Raw genomic sequence first — 22,487 nt, forward strand, 5'->3', positions numbered from 1 at the left:
TATGTTTTTCCGCTTTTTTATTTTGATTTGAAGGATTGTTAGATTCCTTTGTGGTTACCTTAATATTTACCCCTATTTTTCTAAGTTTATACCGGTCTTTTATTACTTTATATCACCTTGACTTCACCTCCATATGAAAAATCAATGTCTGCATTTTTTAAGTCCCTTTTTTTTGTTTTAATGTTGTCCTTTTTTATATATATTGATATCTCTGTTTCCCTATTTTCAATGTTTTAGCTTTGATGTATTTTCAATTTCCCTATCTGAGTCAATATCCAGTTGCTCTGTCCTGTGTTCTAGTCTTGCGTTGTTATCTGGTGTTGTTGATTATCTAACTGTAGGACTCCCTTTAGTATTTCTTGTAATTTTGGTTTGGTTTTTGCAAATTCCCTGAACTTCTATTTATCTGGAATTGTCCTAATATCGCCATCATATTTGAGAGACAGTTTTGCTGGATGTATCATTCTCGGCTGGTGGTTGTTTTCCTTCAAGGCTTTATGTATGTCATGCCATTGCCTTCTTGCCTGCATGTTTTCTGCGGAGTAGTCCGAGTTTATTCTAATTGACTCTCCTTTGTAAATGACTTTTCCTTTATCCCTAGCTGTGCTTAAAATTCTCTCTTTATCTTTGGTAATGGTAAGTTTGGTTATATTATGTCTTGGTGACTTTCTTTTGGGATCTACCTTATTTGGGGTTCAGTGAGCATCTTGAATAAATAGCTTCTCATCTTTCATGATACCAGGGAAGTTTTCTGTCAACAAATCTTCTACAATTTTCTCTGTATTTTCTGTTACCCACCCCCCACCCCCGGTTCTGGTACTCCAATCACTCATAGGTTATTTCTTTTGATAGAGTCCCACGTGACTCTTAGAGTATCTTCATTCTTTTTATTTCTTTTATCTGATTTTTCCTCAAATAAGTGGTGTCAAGTTCTTTATCTTCAGAGTTACTAATTCTAACTTTTACTGCCTCAATTCTGCTCCTATGACTTTCTACTGAGTTGTCTAATTCTGAAATTTTATTGTTAATTCTTCTGGATTTCTGATTGTTGTCTCTTTATGGGTTCTTTCAGCCTGTTAAATTCGTCATTATGTTCTTGAATAACTTTTTTAAGTTCTGCTACTATTTTGTCTGTGTGTTCCTTGGAAATTTCTGCTTTTTTTAGAATTTCCTTTCTAAATTCTAGAAGAGTTCTGTATGTTAATCTTTTGTATTCTGCCTCTGGTAATTCCAAGAAATTCTCTTCCTCCAGAGAATTTATTGTTTCTTTATTTTGGGAGCTTGCTGAAGCCATCATGGACTGCCTCTTTATGTGATTTGATATTGACTGTTGTCAATACTGTCAACCCACTTGTTGAATAGTTCATCCTTTTCCCACTAAGTCTGCTTGCATCTTAATTGAATATTAATTATAAATGATTGGGTCTGTCTCTGAATGCTTTATTTTGTTTCTTGGTCTATTTGGCTATATTCATATCAATATCACACTCATTTATAGTGTCTTAAAATAAGGCAATGTTAGTCCTTCAACTTCTCTCTTTTTTTAAAAATAGTTGGTCTGGTCATTCTATATTCTTTGAATTTGAATACAAAATTTAGAACCTTTTTTTGTCCATTGTCACAGAAAGCCTGCTGGGGTACTGACTGAGATTGCTTTGAAGCTATAAATCAATTTGGGAAATACTGACACCTAACAATATTGAGTTTTCTGACCAATGAAAATCCTATATCTCTCTATGTATTTAGGCCTAATATATTTTTATTTTTGTGATCTTTTTAATATTTAATGTACAGTTCTTTTACATCAGAAGCCTACCATCTTCTGATACAAATTTTTTATTGAATTTTCTTTGTTAAAAAAAAAAAAAACTCAGAGTAGTTTTCATTTTCCCGTTTTGACCATGAATGGAAAACTCATCATAGTCTCAACTCTTTTAGTTGTTAATTAATTAAAAGTAGCATTCTAAGTGATTCAATGCGAGCAGTCCCCCAAAATAGAAATCAGTTTGGTGATTAAGAGACTAGACTCTGCATTTAGGTTGTACTCTAATTCTAAGCAATTCATGAAACTACTAGTATGAGTACTGTACTGTCTGATCCAGCTGAATTTCACACACAAAGACACTTCACAAAGCATTAGCAATTAAAAGCCGTTATTATTATTTATACCCGTTGCCGTGGAGTCCATTCCAAATCATAGCGACCCTATGAGACAGAACAGAACTGCCCCTGTAGAGTTTCCAAGGAGTGGCTGGTGGATGCAAACTGTTGATCTTTTGGTTTGCAGTCAAGCTCTGTGCCACCAGGGCCCCATTGTACAAAGTGAAAAAAGTAAACAACAGGAACAGATTACTTATAGAAAGGAAGCAGTAAACAACAAAAACAGATTTGAGGGGAAATGGTGTGTCCTCTCCGCCCCCATAAGTACCCCACTTAGCATCATAGGAGAGGAACCAACATACATCTGAAAAGGGCCTGGCTCGCCCTTCCCAAATTACCCATGTCCGTTTCTATGTCACTGGGTGGGCATGCTGTGGACCAGGTGTCAGCTGGTGTCCCTTGCTTTCTCTCAGTAGGTATGTCATTGGCTTACGTCAGGTGTGTCTTTGGCTGTGTTTGTTCTCTCTCTCTTTCTCTCTCTGAGATTTTCCTTCACTAAGTCAAGACCAGCTCTCAACCAGCAGCTTCAGAATATTCTGGGCCAGTGGCAGGTTTGGGCTGGCATTACGACAGCTCTTAAGGCAAAACTGTTTTACAGGCAACTGCTGTGCACTTGTGCCCAAGCCTCTATGGGTAACCTCTTGACTCCTCAGGACAGGCCTCCTAGATGATACGTAGAACCGGGCAGCATTTCATTCCATGGGATCGCCATGAGTAGGGAGGTGACTTGAAGGCAGCTAACAGCAACAACAATAGGTACATAAAATCAGGCTATCATCAGTCTGTCTCATTGTATTCTAATCATATGTACATGTATAGTTCCAAATGTATATTCATTAATGGATGTGTTTGCTTAAACTGTAGTAATTTAAAAATTGTGCTAGTATGTGCTTGGTAATGTTTACTTGCTTGATTTCTTAAGTACTTAACTGCTATTTGGGTATGAAGTTATATTTTTATCCCAAATGCGAACAGAACTTATATTGGCAGAACCTTGTCTCAGTTTAAATAACTCTAAATTGTAAATAACTGGAAATAATTTCTTTTGAGTATTCTGTTTTAAACTTTTCAAAAATCTTTACTTTTTCTGCTTCTAATTAGTGTAAATTAATAAGGTTCTCTGTAAAATTCACTCCAATTCTCTCACTAATCAAAACTCATTCTTGCCTGCAGTGATGGTGTGGTTTGATTGATTGAATATTATGTTCTCTGTGGTTTCTTCACTCACAGGTCAATTAACTCCTTTGCTTCAACTCCTCTGTTTGGAAAATGGCTCTCTTATTGCTTGTAATTCAGCTTTCTCACTGGAGCGCTGTGAAGTATTATGAATAAGGAAGCAGCACTGACAAATTGAAGTTGAATGAAACTGAGGGTTCAAGCCTCTATGATTTGCACCTGGTCTTTTTGGTTAAGAAACATTGTAAATTAACTAACTTTTTCTAGAACTAAAATTTTTCTTGTATAAAATAATAGAATATACTGGTATTTTCTGAAAAGCTTAAGTTCAAAACAACCTCCTGTAACACAGGAGAAAGAAAAAGAGAAATAATAACTAGAGGTAAAAGTAAAGAATATTTAAAATTGAGACAAAGAAAGAAGGTGATTTTGTAAAGAAAAAAGTGCATGTGGGGGAGAAGCTGAGAAGAAACATCAACAAATCCTCTCCGTTAGGAGAGAGCGAACAGAGCCTGAGACTTTTTTTTTCCTGAGGCAGTTGAAGACACATTACAATAAAATCTGAAACTAAGAAGTAAGATGTGGAAAGAGCTGGCAGTGAGAAATACTGAAGTGTGTGAAAAGGAGATAAAAATAGTCCATGGTAGAATAAGCAGAAAGCTGGTCTTCCTAGTAATAGCTTTGCTACCTGTTGATTCTCTTGTAATTAAAGAAGTGAAAAGGAAGATGGATTGAGAAATGAAACACACACACAGGGAAAGCATACAATTCACCAGAGCATCTAGTCAATCCTTTATCTGAAAATATTCAGAGGAAATGGCAGTGGTGGGCCTTCTGTGATTTGAAGAGCATTGAGAATGCCATTCATAGGTCTGTATATTGTAGCAGTGTATAAATATGTTTGAGAGAAGTATCAAAAGGAACACAACCCAATTATTCAAATATGCAATTTTCTTTTGATTCCACAGAATATCTATGTTGATATTAATTATTATTAAGCAAGGCAGGGGTGAAGAATCTTAACGTATTTAGAATTTTGTCATTACTTCAGATGACAGCTTCCTATTTAAAGAGATCAACTTCATTGCTATTCATGAGATTTCCAGTGTGATTATGGAAATATGAAATAAGGTTGAATATACTAAGGGAGTTTATAATAGCTCATTATTAATCACTCTCTACTCTGGAGTAAAGAAAAGCTATCACAAGTATATTTAGTGCCACGACACCAGCCATAAGTATATAAACTGAAGAAACAAGTGAATGTGTCTCATCCTTAAGTCACATAGTATAGACCTTTTTGCTAGGAAGGGTATCCCCAAGAGATTTCTACATTAGCATATAACTGTAGCAGAGAGAATGGAGAAAACAGGTGCAGGACATCTAAATTTCACTCAGATCAGTTTAAAAAGTCATAGATATGTAACGTAATAGACCAAAAACACACTACTCAAATATGAGTAAACATGTTGTTGTGGTTAATTGCTGTCGATTCTGACTCATGGCGATCCCATGTAAAATAAAACAAAACATTACCCCATCCTGCACCATCTTCATAATCATTGGTATGTCTGAGTCCATTGTTGAGGTCTTGTGTAATCCATCTCATTGAGGCTTTACATGAGGATTGTTTTATTCTCCAAAAATTGTGTTCTATTCCTTAACAAGTCCAGTGGTTTGTCCCTATTAGGTAAACCAAACCAAGCCTATTGCCATCGAGTCGATTCCGACTCATAGCAACCCTATAGGACAAAGTAGAACTGCCACATAGGGTTTCCAAGGAGCAGTTGGAATGGATTCAAACCGCTGACCTTTTGATTAGCAGCCGAGCTCTTAACCACTGTGCCACCAGGGCTCCTCCTGCATTATATGGTAATTTCACCAGTAAAGTGATTTTAAACCAATGTGCTTATTAGAATTTCATTTGGCAACTATTCAATGAAATATAAACATAATCAGCTGTCACATTTCACTCTTCCAAGTGCTCTCTCTTCTGGACTCTTCTTGCCTGACTCTCAACCCCTAGGTAGATTCTTGCAATAATAGATCAGCAGAAGAAACTTCTTAAATGAGTTATGTCTCATTGGTAGAAAAAGGGCCTTGATTCTCTTATTGCTGGAGTCATTCCCTACTCCACCACAGTGCTGTTGATGCTGGCTACAGTACCACAGGCTGATGTGATTTAGAGTGAAGATGTCTGTACTATTTTTCTGGTTCAGTTAAGGAATTTTGTAACCATGAGCATCATAGGGATATAAGTATGTTTTCAGTTTTAGTTTCATCCAAACCCTGGGCTGGAGGATTTCCTGAGGACATCTGTGCTTTTCTTCATTCCCAGGCAGTGATGCATATTCTGTCTCCTAAGTATACTTAGCATTGCTTTCCCAGGCAAATGCTGAGAAAGCCCAATAATGCCTTCTCCTTAGGTAATGTTCTGATTCCTCACATAGAAAAATCAAGGGTAGTCTATCTTCATTTCCTCCTTAAAGCCCTGAGGGCCAGAGATGGTGATGTCCCTTCAAGCTCAGCAAGTCTCCCACATTCTGAAATCTCTAGATGAAAAGTAGGTTCCTGGCCATGTGTTTAAGTACTATCCCAAAATTCCAGGGATGTTTTTGTTTATCACACATCTTCTCACCAGACACAAACATATTCAAGAAGAAGAAATTCAAAACTAAACTCTAATATGTTATATCCACTGTAGTGGATAGTCTCCATTGTGGTCACCATGATTCCTATCTCATGAAATACACACACTTGTGGGATTCCCTCCCATTGAACGTGGCTGGGACCCATGACTTACTTGTCTGTAGCCAATAGAATATGGCAGAGGTGAGGGGATATCTGTGATTACATATACATAATTATAGTACAAAAAATTTTCAACCATCTTGCATAGATATCTCTATCCCTTGTTGGATTTGATGAAGCAAGCCGTGTAGACAATATTTAAATTGAGACAAAGAAAGAAGATTTTGTAATGAAAAAAGGACATGAGAGGGAGAAGTTGAGAAGAAATATCAGCAAATCCTATACTTTAGGAGGGAGCCTGAGACTTTTTTTCATCTGAGGCAACTGCAGACACATTAAATAAAACTTAAATCTAAAATGTAAGACGTGGAAAGAGCTGGAAGTAAGAAATACTTAGGTGTGTGAAGAGGAGAGAAACGTGGTCCATGGCTGAATAAGCAGATTGTGAATGTTCTCACCTGCCATATAGAGACCATCACATGGCAAGGAACTGAGTTCTGACCAAAGGTTGCAAGAAACTTGCGAATTTTACTCTAGCAAGAAGCGTCTCTTTTCCCAGTAACCGCTCAGAAGAGACCCAAGTCCTGCCTGACAAGTTGACTGCCGCTTTGTGAGATCCTGTTAAGCCACGCCCAGACTCCTTACCCACAGAAACTGTGAGATGATGAATGTGTATAATCTTAAGCTCCTAAATTTGTATGAATATTGTTATACATTAGTACCAAAAACCAGACTCATTGCCGTGGAGTTGATTCCAACTCAAGCGACCCTATAGGACAGAGTAGAACCACACCATAAGGTTTTCAAGGAGTGCCTGGTGGATTTGAACTGCTGAACTCTTGGTTAGCAGCTGTAGCTCTTAACCACTACGCCACCAGGGTTTCCTACACAGTAGTAGATAACTAATAAATCTGTAAAATACTACTATCCCTTCCTCAAGCAAACTTTATTTTATTTTTTAATAATATTTTATTGAGTTTTTGATTAAAGTTTACACAGCAAGTTAGGTTCCCATTTGACATTTTACACACAAATTTTTCAGTGACATTAGTTACATTTATCACAGTGTGTCAATATTCTGTTTGATCGTATACTGTTTTTTTCCCTTTCCAGTACACTAGTTTCCCTGCCCCCTTATCTTCTCATCTTTGCTTTGAGAGATTGTTGACCTTTTGTTCTCATACCGATGATTTTTAAGCAGGGTATCGATCTTATGGGTAATATCTGTTATTTTCTGTGCCACTTTGCTATTTTGCTAAAAGGTGATCTCAGGGGATAGACTCAGTTCTAGGTTTAAAAGTGTCTCAGGGCAATAGTCTCAGGGAGTCATCTATCCTCTACTATTCCAGTTGCCTGGGTTTTGTTTGTTTGTTTGCTTGCTTTTTTAATAAGAATTTAGTTTGGCTACATATTTTTCTTCCTTTCTTTCTGGGACCAACTATTACAGATCTGGTCAGAGCTGTCAGTGGTGGTAGCTGGGCATCATCTAGTTCTTTTGGTCTCAAGGTAGATGAGGTTGTGGCTCTTGTAGACTTGTTTCTTCTCTGTGCTTTTGGTTACTTTCTTATTGTTTTGCTCCTAGGGAGATGAGACCTGTATTTGTGTCTTAGATGGCTGCTTGCAAGGTTTAAGATCTCACATGCTACTCACTTCATTAGAATGCAGATCATGATTTTTTTTTTGAACTGTTGTTTTTGTTAGGTGCCTTCCAGTCATTTCCAATTCATAGAGAAACTGTGGGCAACAGAAAGAAACATTGCCCTGTCCTGTGCCATCCTCACGATCATTGCTATGCTTGAGCCCATCATTACAGTCGCTGTGCCAATCCATCTCATTGAGGGTTGTCTTCTCTCACTGACCTTCTGCTTTACCAAGCATGATGTCCTTCTCCAGGGACTGGTCCCTCCTGATAACATGTCCAAAATACATGAGACAAAGTCTCACCATCCTCCCTTCTAAGGAGCAGTCTGGCTGTACTTCTTCCAGCAAGCAAAGTTGTGTCATCTTTATATCGCAGGTTGTTAATGAGTCTTCTTCCAATCCTGCTGCTGTGTTTTCCTGTGTATAGTCCATATTTTTGGATTATTTGCTCAGTATACAGACTGAATAAGTATGGTGAAAGGATACAAGACTGACACACACCTTTCCTGACTTTAAACCACACAGTATCCCCTTGCTCTGTTTGAACAATTGTCTCTTGATCTAAGTACAGGTTCTGCATGAGTGCAATTAAGTTTTCTGGAATGCCCATTCTTCATGATGTTATTCATAATCTGTTATAATCCACATAGTCAAATGCCTTTGCATAGTCAATGAAACACAGGTAAACATCTTTCTGTTATTCTCTGCTTTCAGCCAAGATCCATCTGACATCAGCAATGTTATCTCTCATTCCACATTCTGTTCTGGCTTGAATTTCTGGCAATTCCCTATTGATACGATGCTACAACCATTTTTGAATGATCTTCAGTAAAATTTTAGTTGCATGTGATATTAATGATGTTGTTCAATAATTTCCTCATTCAGTTGGACCAACTGTTTTTGGAATGGACACAGATATGAATCTCTTCCAGCTGGTTGGCCAGGTAACTATCTTCCAGATTTCTTGACATAGATGAGTGAGCATCTCCAGTGCTACATCCATTTGTTGAAACATCTCAATTGGTATTATGTCAATTCCTAGAGCCTTCAATGTGGCTTTTTCCTTCATTATTTTCAGTTTTGTGAATGATGTTATTCCTGACTGAGTTTTCACATGAGACTGTGGTCTAAGCCTTCAAACCCAGAAAACCAATCTTGGAAAGTGTTTGGTTGTATCTGACGAGTATCCATATTTGTGTCTTCAATGAATATATGTCCCTGCAGCCATATATTTGTATTTATGTGCATCTACAGATAGATGTTGGAATTGACTAGATGGCAACAGGTTTTTCCTTTTTTTTTTTTTTTTTTTTGGTATAGATAGATATGGCAGTCTGCTTCCATAGAGGTTTACAGACTTGGAAAATCTTCGGGGTCACTATGAGTAGGAATTGACTCAACAGCATTGGTTTTTTTTTTTTTGGTTTATAGATACCGCTACCTGTTTTCACTTACATACGCATCTGTACCTACCCATTTTCTAATTTGCCTATACCCATCCATATGTGCTCTAACACTCATTATTACTTTGATTGTGCTGTGCTCACTACATCCACAATCAGTACAATTTTTTCCCATTGACAAAAATAACTAGTTTCTGCTGTATAAAGTGTGCTTTCCCTACTGCTGCTTTCCTCTTTCCTGTTAACCACCAACGAACATTGTTTTCTCTATATTTATCTATTCTTATCTATGAAAGAGGGATCATACAATGCTTGTCCTTGTATGCTTGACTTATTTCATTTAGTTTTTTTCCCTCCACGTTCATCCATGATATATGTTTTGCAGACTCATCATTGTTCTTTATGGCTGAGTATTATTCCATTGTATATATGTACTACAGTTTGCGTATCCATTCATCCATTGATGGACACTTCGGTTGTTTCAATTAATTTGCTATTATGAATAAAGCAGTGATGAACATAGGTGTGCAGGTCTGTTTATGTCATTATTTTTAGGTCTCTAGGGTATATACATAGGAGTGGGATTACTAGATCATAGGGTAGTTCTAGTTCTAGTTTTTTTGAGAAAGCACCATACCATTTTCTGTGGTGGTTGTACCAATTTACAGCCCCACCAGAAATGCATACGGGTTCAAATTCTCCCCACATCCTCACCAACATTTGTTGTTATCTTTTTTTTTTTTAATTAGTGCCATTTTAGCCAGGGTAAGGTGGTAAGTCATTGTAGTCTTGATTTGCCTCTCTCATGAACATCTTTTCATATGTTTGCTGGCTGCATGGATGCCCTCTTTGGTGAAGAATCTGTTCTTGTCATTTTCAGTCTTTGGATCTGTTTGTTTGTCTTTTTGTTGTTGAGTTGCTGAAGTTTTCTATAGATTTTAGAGAACAGACCCTCATTGATGAGCATAAGTTTTTAATTTTTAAAAGGTCTTATTTATCTATTTTGTCTTCTTCTATTTGTGCATTTGTTGTAGGGTTTATTATTATACTTTTACAAAAGACTAGTTCCGACAGTTTTCTCCCAGGAATTTTACAGTTTTAGATTTAACATTCAAGTCGTTGATCTATTTTGAGTTAGGTTTTGTGTATTGTGTGAGGTATGAGTTCTGTCTCATTTTTCTGCAGGTGAATATCCAGTTTTGCCAGCACCATTTTTGAAGAGACTCTTTCTGCCACAGTGAATGGACTTTGACTCCTTGTCAAAGATCAGTTGTCCACAGGTGGCTGGGTTTAATTCTGGGTTTTTAATTCTATTCCACTGATCTATATATCTATCATTGAACCAAGATATTTTGATTACAGATGTTGTATAGAAGGTTTCCACTATTTGTCTGTCAGTTTGTTGTACTGTGGTAGCTTGCATGTTGTGTTGCTGGAAGCTATGCCACCAGTATTTCAAACACCCTCAGGGTCACCCATAGCGGACAGGTTTCAGTGAAACTTCCAGACTAAGATGGACTAGGAAGAAGGACCTGGAATTCTACTTTTAAGAAAATATTTGCAAGTGAAAACCTTATGAATAGCACCAGAACATTGTTTGATACAGTGCCAGAATATGAACCCCTCACCTTGGAAGGCACTCAAAATATGACTGAGGAAGAGCTGCCTCCGCAGTGTAGAGTCGACCATAATGATGTGGATGGAGTAAAGCTTTTGTGGCCTTCATTTGCTGATGTGGCATAATTCAAAACAAGAAGAAAAAGCTGCAAATATCCGTTAATAATCAGAACACAGAATGTACGAAGTATAAATCCAGGAAAATTGGAAGTTGCCAAAAATGAAATGGAACACATAAAGTTCGATATCTTAGGCATTAGTGAGATGAAATAGACTGATATTGGTCATTTTGAATCAGACTATTATATGATCTTTTATCCCAGAAATGACAAATTGAAGAGGAAAGAAAGGTGTCAAATTCATTGTCAAAAAGAAAATTTCAAGATCTAACATGAAGTACAACACTGTCAGTGATAAGCTATCATACATACATCTACAAGGAAGATGTTAATACAACTATTATTAGTTAATACAACTATTATTCAAATTTCCACACCAACCGCTAATTCCAAAGATGAAGAAAAACTGGAGATTTTTACCAACATCTGCAATCTGAAATTGATCAAACATGCAATCAAGATGCATTGAAAATTACTGGTGATTGAAATGCGAAAGTTGAAAACAAGAAAGAAAGATTGTTGTTGGAAAATATGGCCTTTGTGATAAAAATGACCCTGGAGATCACATGACAGAATTTTGCAAGATGAATAACTTCTACATAGAAAATACCCTTTTTCAATAACAGAGATGGTGACTATACACGCGGTCCTTGCTGGATGGAATACACTGGAATGAAATTGACTACATCTGTGGAAAGAGACAATGAAGAAGCTCAATATCATCAGTCAGAAAAAGGCTAGGGGATGACTGCAGAACAAACTGTCAATTGGTCACATTCAAGTTCAAGTTGAAGGTGAAGAAAATTAAATAAGTCCACGAGAGCCAAAATAAGAGCTTAAGTATATCCCATCTGAATTTAGAGACCATCTCAAAAATATATTTGACTCATTGAACACTAATGACAGAAGAGCAGATGAGTTGTGGGATGACATCAAGGTATCATACACGAAGAAAGCAAAAGGTCATTAAAAAGACAGGAAAGAAAGAAAGACCAAAACAGATGTCAGAAAAGACTCAAACTTTCTCTTGAGGGTAGACTAGCTAAAGTGAATGGAACAACTGATGATGACAGCTAAATAGAAGATTTCAAAGGCAGCTCGAGAAGACAAAGTAACATATTATAATGAAATGTACAAAGATCTAGAGTTAGAAAACCAAAAGGGAAGAAAGTGCTTGGCATTTCTTAAGCTGAAAGAACTGAAGAAAAAATTCAAGCCTCAAGTTGCAATATCGAAGAATTCTCTGGGCAAAATATTGAACGATGCAAGAAGCATCAAAAGAAGATGGAAGGAATACACAGAGGCATTGTACCAAAAAGAATTGGTTTATGTTTAACAATTTCAGGAGGTAACATATAATCAAGAACTGATGGAATTGAAGGAAGAAGTCCAAGGTACACTGAAGGCACTGGCAAAAAACAAGGCTCCACGAATTGACAGAATACCAACTGAGATGTTCAACAAATGAAGATAATGTTGGAAATGCTCACTCATGTATGCCAGGAAATTTGGAAGACATCTACCTGGCCAACTGACTGAAAGAGATCAAACTTTGTGCCCATTCCAAAGAAAGGTGATCCAACAGAATGTGGAAATTGTCAAACAATTTCATTAATATCACATGCAAATAAATTTTGCTGAAGATAATTCAAAAATGGTTGTAGCAGTACATCAACAATTAACTGCCAGAAATTCAAGCCGTATTCAGGAGAGGATGTGGAACAAGGGATATCATTGGTGATATCAGATGGATCTTGGCTGAAAGCAGAGAATACCAGAAAGATATTTACACATATTTTATTGACTATGCAAATGCATTTGACTGTGTGGATTATAACAAATTACGGATAACTTTGGGAAGAACAGGAATTCTAGAACACTTAAGTGTACTCATGCAGAACCTGTACAAAACCAAAAGGCAGACAGTCACTGGAACAGAATAAGGGGATATTGTGTGGTTTAAAATCAAGAAAGGTGTGTGTTAGGGTTGTATTCTTTCACCATACTTATTCAATCTGTATGCTGAGCAAATAATCCAAGAAGCTGGACTATAAAGAAGAACATGGCATCAAGATTGGAGGAAGACTCATTAACAACCAGTGATATGCAGATAACCCAACCTTCCCTGCTAAAGTGAGGAGGACTTGAAGCACTTACTGATGAGGATTAAATATTACAGCCTTCAGTATAGATTATACCTCAATATTAAGAAAACAAAAATCCTCACAACTGGATCAATAAGCAACATCATGTTAAACAGAGAAATGATTGAAGTTACAAAGGATTTCATTTTACTTGGATCCAAAATCAATGCCCGTAGAATCAGCAGTCAAGGCATCAAACGACATAGTGTATTGAGAAAATCTGCTGCAAAAGACCTCTTTAAAAGTGTTAAAAAGCAAAGACATCACCTTGAAGACTAGGGTGCATCTGACCCAAGCCATGGTATTTTCAATCGCCTTATATACAAGCAAAAGCTGGACAATAGTTTAGGAAGAACGAAGAAGAATTGATCCATTTGAATTATGGTGTTCACGAAGAATACTGAATGTTTATAGACTGCCAGAAGAAGGAATAAATCTGTCTTGGAAGACGTACAGCCAGGATGCTCCTGAAAAGGCAGGATGGCAAGACTTCTTCTCATGTACTTTGAGATTTTATTAGGAGGGTATATTCCCTGGAAAAGCACACCATGCTTGGTAAAAAACAGGGTCAGTGAAAAAGAGGAAGATCCTCAAGGAGATTGATTGACACAGTGTCTGCAACAATGGTCTTAACATAGCAATGATTATGAGAGTGAGGGGTTTCTGAGCAGTGATTTGTGCTGTTGTATGTAGGGTTGCCATGAGTCGGAAATGACTGGACAGCACCTAACAACACAGTATGTTTTGATATTGGGAAATGTGAGACCTCCTGCTTTGTTCTTTTTCTTCAATATTGCTTTAGCTCTTCAGGGTTTCTTTCCTTTCCATATCAAGTTTGACAATAGTTTTTTCATTTCAGTTGAGTGTTTTTGAGATTTATAGTGAGATTGCATTGAATCTGTAGGTTGTTTTAGGTAGGCTTGAAATTTTCACTATATTAAATCTTCCCATTCATGAGCAGGGGATATCTTTCCATTTTTTTATGTCTCATTTAGTCTATTGTAGCATCATTTTGTAATTTTCATTCTATAAGTCTTTTATGTCCCTGGTTATATTAATTCCTAGGTATTTTATCAATTTTGAGGTGATCGTAAATGGTATTTTCTTGGTTTCTTTTTCAGGGTAGTCTTTGTTCCTTTAGAGGAAATCAACCAATTTTTGTGTGTTGACCTTGTATCTTGCAATGTTGCTATATTCTTCTATTCCAGCAGTTTTTCTTTGTTGTTTGTTTGTTTGTTTTGTGTGTGTGTGTGTGTGTGTGTGTGTGTGTGTGTGTGTGTGTGGAATCTTTAGGATCTTCTATGTGTAGGATCATGTAATCTGCAGATAGAGATAGTTTTATTCCTTCCTTTCTGATTTGGATACGTTTGATTTCTCTGTCTTTTCTTATTGCTCTGGCTAGGACTTCCAGTACAATGTTGTATAAGGGTGATGATAATGGGCATCCTTGTCTCATTTCTTATCTCAAAGGAAAGACTCTCAGCCTTTCTCCATTGAGTATAATGTTGGCTGTTGGTTTTGCATATATGCCCTTAATTATGTTGAGAAATTTCCCTTCAATTCCTATTTTGCTGAGAGTTTTTATCAAAAATGGTGTTGAATTTTATCAAATGCCTTTTCTGCATCAATTGATATGATCATATGGTTCTTTTCCTTTGTTTCACTTACGTAGTGGATTACAGTGATTGCTTTCCTAATGTTGAACTACCCTTGGTAATTGTGGTATGAATCCCACTAGATAATGGTGTATGATTTTTTTGATATGTTGCTGAAGTCTGTTGGCTAGAATTTTGTTGAATATTTTTGCATCAATGTTCGTAAGGGATATTGGTCTGTAACGTTCTTTTTTTGTGATGTCTGCCTGCTTTAGATATCAGGGTTATGCTGGCTTCATAGAATGTGTTTGGTAGTGTTCCTTCCGCTTCTATGCTTTTGAAGAGACTGAGTAGGATTGATGTCCAGTCTTCTCTGAATGTTTGGTAGAATTCTCCAGTGTAGCCATCTGGTCCTGGGCTTTTTTATGTTGACAGTTTTTTGATGACATCTTCTATCTCTTCTTTTGTAATGGGTCTGTTTAAATTTTATACCTTTACTTGTGTTAGTTTGGAGGTAGTGTTTTTTCTAGGAATTTGTCCATTTCTTCTAGTTTTTCAAATTTGTTGGAGTATATTTTTCATCGTATTCACTTATGATCTTCTTTATCTCTATTGCCTAGGTTGTAATGTCACTGATGTCATTTCTTAATTTGGTTACCTGCCTCTTCTGATTTTTTTTTCTTTTGTCAATCTAGCCAGTGGTTTGTCTATTTTATTGATCCTTTCAAAGAATCAACTTCTGGTTTCATTAATTCATTGAATTGTTTTTCTATTTTCAATTTCATTTATTTATGTCCTGATCTTTATTATTATTAAAATTTTTCTGGTAGCTTTTGGATTCTCTTTCTCTTGCTTTTCTATTTTTTCAAGTTGTTAGTTCAAGTTAATGATTTTGGATCTTTCTTCTTTTTAATGTAGGCACTTATTGCTAGAAATTTCCCTCTGAGTACTGCTTTTGCTGTGTCCAAAAGGTTTTGGTATGTTGTGTTTCATTTTTATTTGATTCTACGAATTTTTTATTTCACTTTTGTTTTCTTCTATGACCCAATAGTTTTTTAGTAGTGTATTATTTAGTTTCTGTGTATTTATTCTTTTTTACTTATCTTATTGTTGATTTCTAGCTTCATACCATTATGGTCAGAGAAGATACTTTGTATGATTTCAATTTTTTTTAATTTGTTGAGATTTGATTTGTGTCCTAGCATATGGTCTGTTCTGGAAAATAATCCACGTGCACTGGAGTAGAATGTGTATTGTTCTGATGTTGGATGGAGTGTTACGTATATGTTCCTCAGGTCCAATTTTCTTACGGTTTTATTTAAATTCCCAGTGTCTTTCATGATCTTCTTTTTAGATGTTCTGTCTATAAATGAAAGTGGTTACTGAAGTCCCCTACTATTATCGTGGAGTTGTTTAATTTTCCTTTCATATTGATCAGTATTTATTTCATGTATTTTGGTTCCTATGTATTCATAACTGTTATGCCTTCTTGCTGGACTGACAATTTTATTATTATGTCTTTCTTTATCTCTTGTAATAAATTTCAATGTAAAGCCTATTTTGTCTGATTTCAGTATGGCTACCCTTGCTCTTTTTTGTTTACTGGTTGCATGGAATATTTTTCTACATTGTTTTATTTTCAGTCTGTTTGTGTCCTTCTGTTGAAGGTATGTTTCTTGTAAACAGCAAAAGGATAGATCATGTTTTTTAATCCATTCTGCCACTCTGCCTTTTGCATGGGTCATTAAGACTATTTACATTTAAGATTATTACTAAAAACAAAGTGTCTACCTCACTCACTTTGCTATTTGTTTTTTTAGTGCTTCGTATCTTCTCTGTTTTTTTAATGTTGTTGTAATTGTAAGTTGTATAATGTAACATATGTGGTAACCACTAAGAAATCATCTAGAAGAAACATTCAGAAGACAAGAAGAAAGATAACCAAAAGGATTTCTAGGGAGAAATCCACACAGATTGTTATAGAAGACTCTTGGTATGTTATATGGTGTTTTTCTCTTGCTGCTTTCAAAATTCTCTCCTTGTCTTAGGTTTTCAAAAATTTTATTAGGTATGTTGCAGAATTGATCTTTTTGTGTCTCTTTTAATTGGGTTTTGTGTAGCTTCCTGTATTTGCAGGCTCGGTTCTTTATTTAGGTCTGGGAAATTCTGATTATCTCTAGGAAAACTGTTTCTGTGGCTTTTTTATTGTCATGGTACTATGAGATTCCAATATTTTTAATGTTAGATTTCTTAATTGAATCTCATATTTCCTTTTGGGTTTGTTCACCTTTCTACGTTCTTTTCTATTCCTTCTCTTGAGACTTGATAAGTTTAGTTACTTTGTCTTTTAGTTCACTTATTGTATCTTCTCTCTGTTCAACTGTATTGTTGAATGTTTCTCTTGCTTTTTCTAATTCAGATGTTTTATTCTTCACTTTTAGCAGTTCTCTTCTTTTTGTTTTCAATTCCTTTGTTAAGTCTTTTATTTTTTCCTTCATTTGTTTCCTGAACTCCACTAGTTTGTTTTCTATGTGATTTTTGCTTTGTTTAAACATATTTAGAACCATAATCTGAAAATTATCTATTCTTTGAATTATTCTGGCTTCCATAGGAGAAATTTCCTCTTAATGTTTTGCTTTTTCGTTCATTTCTTGTGATTTCATGTGCTTTACTAACTTTTGTTGACCTTGGGCTATTTTCTTATTTTTTTTTTTATTTTGCTTCAACATTCTTTTTTTTTTTTTTTCTGTTTATTGTGGGAAAATTTTCTGATTAGGCACCCTGGTGGTACAGAGGCCAAGCACCCAGCTGCCAACTGAAAGGTCAGGGTCACATTCACCAGCCGTTCTGTAGGAGAAAGATGCAGCATGTGGCCTCTGCAAAGACTCACAGCCCTAGAAACCCCACAGTGAAGCTCCCCTCAGACCCACAGGTTCATCATGAGTAAGAATGACTCAGCAGCAGCAGACTTGGTATTTTCTTCTGAGAACCACTAGATAGCACTCTTATCCTTAGAGTTTTTGTTTTTTATTTTTTTTTTTTCAGTGCTGGTTCATGAGTTCTGTATGCTTGGTCTCTGAAATTCAAAATGCATATGCATGGGGGTGGTAGTTAGTTGTTCAGAGACGCTGCTGTAAGCGGTGGGCTCAACTTTCCAGAACCCCTGCACAGACACTCCTACACTGTCCTGCTATGGGCCATTTCTTTGTCTTTGTGAGTCTGAAGTATTGCCCTTGACCTGCTGCCCTCACATTCCTGCTGGTCCTAGTGCCATCATCTCAAGCCTCAGAGAGGTTCAACAGCACTCTCACACAATGTCACGGTCTCCTTTTGCCCATTCCAAATGGCATAGCCCACAAACTCCCTCAGTCAATTTGCACCACCTTAAAAAAATTGAGCTGGAACTTCCTCATATTAGCTTCTTTTTTGTGTTTGTGTTTGGGGTGTTAGCCAACCCTATACCAAATGGCTGTGATGAGCAAGCACTCCGATGTTAACAGATAGGATTTCCCAGCTTCTGAGCTGACCCTGTTCCTCCTCTTCCATGCTTCTGGACTCATCCCAACTCTTTAGTAATTCAGCTGCTGTCTGGAGTTCTGAGATCTCAGTCTGTACTTGTTTTTATTTGTTGTTCAGTGTGTTAGTTGCTAGGGGAGTAAATGGTAGCATCCACTCTCTTTGCCATCTTGCCCTGCCTCCAACATGACTTACTTTTTTACTGGTGCTTGAGAAATAAAGGTTGGAGGAATACTACTCCTCTTAGTTTCCACTGACCTTTTTATATCACAGTGATAAGTTCTGCCCTGGAGCTTGTCAAGAGTGGTTAGGGAATGGATTTAGGAATGCACTTGAGGGTTGAGGGAAAAAAAGATGATTATTCTGCACTTACAAGAAAAAACAAAAACAAAGAGAAAGAGGGAGAGAGAGTTTCCACTGTAGGCAGTAATGTAGGAGAAAAATAAAAGTGAAAATAGAAAGTGCCTTCTAAAAGAAATGGTTCCTAGCAGTGAAAGAATCAGTAAAAAAAAAAAAAAAAAAAAAGCATGCTTCATAATGTGACGTCAATTTATTCACCAAAATTAGTAAGGAAGGAAAGAGCAAGCAAGTGGGAAACCACAGACCCTCAGATAAGATTATTATTATTATGCAGTTAGGAGGAACAGAGGTTAGCTTGACATTACTACAGAAAAATTAAGGCCAGAGATAATCAATTTTAGGAGGAAATAAGGTTTTTAAAATTAGTTATGCATACAAAGAAAGAATATTTTTTCAACAGTTAACTCCTAGAGGAAAACAAACTAGATTCAAAGGGGCTTTGAAAGATAGGCATGTCAAAACTAGCCCAGAAATTGGCAAAAACTATTAAATATATTTTTCTTAATTCACTCAGTGAAAAGGGACGAGGCAGAAAACTGGGATATAGAGAATTCTGGCGACATGGTATAGCTTCCTCCTCATATTTTGTAACTCACAGTTTGGAAGCAATAAGTCCCCAGGAAGTACAGAACATTTAACAAGGTTTTCAAAGAAGAGAGAAGTTTTCACTAAATGTAATAAACATTTTTCTAGCTGTTTACATTAACATTTGGCAAGTGTTTCCAATAGGATCACATTTTAGAGAATGGAAAATCACAACATAAAGGAAAATCTTTGACAACTCTAAAGCCACACACAGATGCAAGACATTGTTATTTAAAAAGGAGAGAAGGTACAAAATGGGAAGCTTTTTAAAAACTTAGATTGATTTTTTAAAGTATCAGATATTTTTAGAGATTTACTGAAGTTTTGATTCTTAATTTTAGCAGAGTAATATATGTTGTTGTTGTTGTTGTTGTTAGGTGCCGTTAAGTCAGTTTCGGCTCATAGTGACACTATGTACAACAGAAAGAAACACTGCCCAGTCCTGGACCATTCTCACAATCGTTGCTTTGTTTGAGCCCATTGTTGCAAACACTGTGTCAATCCATCTGGCTGAGGGTCTTCTCTATTTTGCTGACCCTCCACTTTACCAAGCATGATGTCTGTCTTCAGGGACTGGTCCCTCCTGATAACATGTATAACAGAGGAATACTTGCCATTAAGCTTCTAAGGAGCATTCTGGCTATACTTCCAAGACAGATCTGTCCCTTCTTCTTGTAGTCCATGGTATATTCAGTATGCTTCCTCTACACCATAATTCAAAGGCATTAATTCTTCTTCGGTCTTCATTATTCATTGTCCAATTTTTGAATGCGTATGCACTTGAAAATACCATGACTTGAGTCAGGCTCACTGAGTCCTCAAAGTGACATCTTGCTTTTTAACAATCTAAAGAGGTCTTTTGCAGCAGATTTTCCAATGCAATATGTTGTTTGATTTTTTGACTGCTGCTTTGATGGGCATTGATTGTGGATCCAAGTAAAATGAAATCCTTGACAGCTTCAATATTTTTTCCATTTATCATGATGTTGTTTATTGGTCCAGTTGTAAGGATTTTGTTTTCTTTATATTAAGGTGTAATCCATACTGATGGTTGTAGTATTTGATCTTCATCAGTAAGTGTTTCAAGTCCTCTTTGCTTTCAGCAAGCAAGGTTGTATCATCTGTATATTGCAGGTTGTTAATAAGTCTTCCTCCAATCCTGATGCTCAGTTCTTCTTCATAGAGTCCAGCTTCTCGGATTATTTGCTCAGCATACAGATTGAATAAGTATGGTGAAAGGATACAATCCTAACACACAATTTAGCTGATTTTAATACAAAAAGTATCCCAGTATTTTGTTGGAAGGATTGTCTCTAGTTCTATGTACAGATTGCACATGAGCACAATGACCTGGTCTGGAATTCCCATACCCCCCCAGTGTTATCCATAATTTGTTATAATCCACACAGTTGAATGCTTTTGCATCATCAATAAAACTCAGGTAAACATCTTTGTGGTATTCTCTGCTTTCAGCCAAAATTCATCTGACATTAGCAATGATATCCTTTGTTCCACATCCTCTTCTGAATCCAGCTTGAACTTCTGGCAGTTCCCTGTTGATGTACTGTTGCATTCATTCAATTATCTTCAGCAAAATTTTACTTTTTTGTGATATTAATGATACTATTTGATAATTTCCTCATTCTGTTGGATCACCTCTCTTTGGAATTGGCACAAAGACGGATGTCTTCCAATTGGGTGGCCAGGTAGCGGTCTTCCAAATTTTTTGGCTTAGACATGTAAGCACTTCCAGCGTTTCATCCATTGGTTAAAAAATCTCTATTGGTATTTAATTCCTGAAACGTTGTTTTTTGACCAATGCATTCAGTGCACCTTCTTCCTTCAGAACCACTGGTTCCTGATCATATGTTATCTCCTGAAATGGTTGAACATTGACCAATTATTTTTGGTACAGTGACTCTGTGTATTCCTTACATCTTCTTTTTATGCTTCTTGTGTTGTTCAGCATTATGCCCACAGAGTCCTTCAATATTTCAACTTGAGGCTTGAATTTTTTCTTCAGTTCTTTCAGCTTGAGAAATACCGAGTCTGTTCTTCCCCTTCGGTTTTTTATTTCCAGGTCTTTGCACATGTCATTGTAATACTTCACTTTGTCTTCTCGAGCCACCCTTTGAAACTTTCTGTTCAGCTCTTTTCCTTCATCATTTCTGCCATTCGCTTTAACTACCTTCAAGAGCGTGTTTCAGAGTCTTTTCTGATATCTATTTTGGTCTTCCTTTCCTATCTTTTTAATGATCTTTTGCTTTCTTCATGAATAATATCCTTGATGTCATCTCCCAACTCATCTGGTCTTTGGTCATTAGTGTTCAATGTGTCAAATCTATTCTTGAGATGGTCTATAAGTGCAGATTTGACATACTCAGGATCGTGCTTTTGCTTTCATGGACTTGTTCTAATTTTCTTCAATTTCAACTTAAACTTGCAAATGAGCAAAGAAGTCCCTTTATGCAGTCGGCCCTGGCCTTTGGTCTGACTGATGATATTTAGCTTCTCCATTATCTCTTTCCACAGAAGTACTTGGTTTGATTCTTGTGTATTCCGTCTCTTGAGATCCATGTGTATAGTTGCCATTTATGTTGTTGAAAAAGGTTATTCCCAATTTATAGGCCATTGGTCTTGCAAATTTCTATCATGCAATGTCTGGCGTCATTTCTGTTACCAAGGCCATGTTTTCCAATGACTGTTCCTTCTTCTTTGTTTCCAAATTTTGCATTCCAATCAGCAGTAATATCAATGCATCTTGATTACACATTTGATCAATTTCAGACTGGAGAACTTGGTAGAAATATTCAATTTCCTCATCTTTTGCATTAGTAATTGATGCATAAATTTGAATAATAGTCATATTAACTGGTCTTTGTAGGCGTATGCATGTTATCTTATCACTGACAGCGTTGTACTTCAGGATAGACCTTGAAATGTTCTTTTTGACAATGAATGTGATGCCATTCCTCTTCAATTTGTCATTCTCGTCATAGGAGATCTCTTGATTGTCTGATTCAAAATGGCCAATACCTATTCATTTCATCTCACTAGCACTTAGGATATCGATCTTCAAGCTTTCCATTTCATTTCTGACAACTTCCAATTTTCCTAGATTCATCCTTCCTGCATTCCACATTGTGATTATTAATGGATGTTTGCATCCGTTTCTTCTCATTTTGAGAAATGCCACTTCAGCAAATGAAGGTCATGAAAGGTTACTCTATCCATGTCATTAAGGTCGACTTTACTTTGAGGAGGCAGTTCTTCCTCAGTCATATTTTGAGTGCCTTCCAATCTGATGGGCTCCTCTTCCAGCACTGTATCAGGCAATGTTCTGCTGCTATTCATAAGGTTTTCACTGGCCAATTTTTTTTGAAGTAGATTGTCAGGTCCTGCTTCTCATTCTGCCCTAGT

The sequence above is a fragment of the Trichechus manatus genome, unplaced genomic scaffold, assembly GCF_000243295.1.
Source record: "Trichechus manatus latirostris isolate Lorelei unplaced genomic scaffold, TriManLat1.0 scaffold00260, whole genome shotgun sequence".
NCBI classification, from domain to species: domain Eukaryota; kingdom Metazoa; phylum Chordata; class Mammalia; order Sirenia; family Trichechidae; genus Trichechus; species Trichechus manatus.